This window comes from Cucurbita pepo, chromosome 10 (genome assembly GCF_057944985.1).
Source record: "Cucurbita pepo subsp. pepo isolate OVF chromosome 10, ASM5794498v1, whole genome shotgun sequence".
NCBI lineage: Eukaryota > Viridiplantae > Streptophyta > Magnoliopsida > Cucurbitales > Cucurbitaceae > Cucurbita > Cucurbita pepo.
The window spans coordinates 7,378,564-7,379,737 of NC_141807.1; the positions used below are offsets into that span (position 1 = coordinate 7,378,564).

General features: G+C 30.3%; 1 non-coding gene across 1 annotated transcript; it reads left to right on the top strand.

Moving 5' to 3' along the window:
* Window positions 1-714: 714 nt before the first annotated feature.
* On the top strand, window positions 715-786 carry TRNAP-UGG (transfer RNA proline (anticodon UGG)). Its single transcript has one exon. It is a non-coding gene; the product is annotated as a tRNA-Pro (tRNA).
* The last annotated feature ends 388 nt before the right edge of the window (window positions 787-1,174 follow it).

The following is a 1,174-nucleotide window of genomic DNA, read 5'->3' on the forward strand; positions in this document are numbered from 1 at the left end:
ATCAACTTTTTGTTTTATAGTCCAACAACCGCTCAAGAAAATAGATTTCAAACTTGAGAGAAAAAAATATATTGAGTAGGAGTTAAAAATGTTGCAATTTTTTTAGAAAGGGCATTTGGTCTAGTGGTATTATTCTTGCTTAGGGTGCGAGAGGTCCCGAGTTCAATTCTTGGAATGCCCCCTATGTTCACATCATCAAAAAGATGAGCCTTAGAGAAGGCAATTGAACTACAACCTAGTGTGTATTATCATTTCTTTAAATAACTTCTATTCTTTTTTCTTTGCAATTCAACTACAACTTAGTGTATTATCATTTCTTTAAATAACTTCTATTCTTCTTTTTTCTTTGCAATTCAACTACAACTTAGTGTATTATCATTTCTTTAAATAACTTCTATTCTTTTTTCTTTGCAATTCAACTCCAACCTAGTGTATTATCCTTTCTTTAAATAACTTCTATTCTTTAAATAGCTTCTATTCTTTTTTCTTTCTATTCTTTTTCTTTTTACTTCTTTCTACGGTAATTAACTTCTATTCTTTTTTCTTCTCTCTACAGTAATTATCGCAAACCCTATGTAAATAATTTAACAGCGGTCTAGATCTAAAAGATCTAAAAGATATAATAATAATTGCTCATGGATTTTATTAACAAAGAAAATAAATGAAATAATGATGATACATTTCATAAACAACTTAATATATAATCGTTAATAAGGGCATTTGGTCTAGTGGTATGATTCTTGCTTTGGGTGCAAGAGGTCTCGAGTTTGATTCTCGGAATGCCCCTCCAAAAGAAAAAAAAAGCACAATTTTGAAAGAAAAAGAACAAAAAAAAAAAAAAATAGTTATCAATGGGGCCTAACCGAAAGGAATGCGTGGCAATGCACCTTCAACTTATATAAATTTTTCATATATTGAGGCACGAAAAATATATAGACTAGCAACTAAGAATTATAAATCTACTACAAAGGCATTTGGTCTAAGTGGTATGATTATCGTTTTGGGTGTGAGAGGTCTCAAGTTCGATTCTCAAAATGCCCCCAACAATATTATATCAAAATGAATTATGCAAGATAATATGATTTAAAATGTGGTTTTTAAACATTGAACCAAGAAGATGAGAATAGAGAATGAAACATATTCTTGGAAGGCCGGACTTCAAGCCGGACTTCAA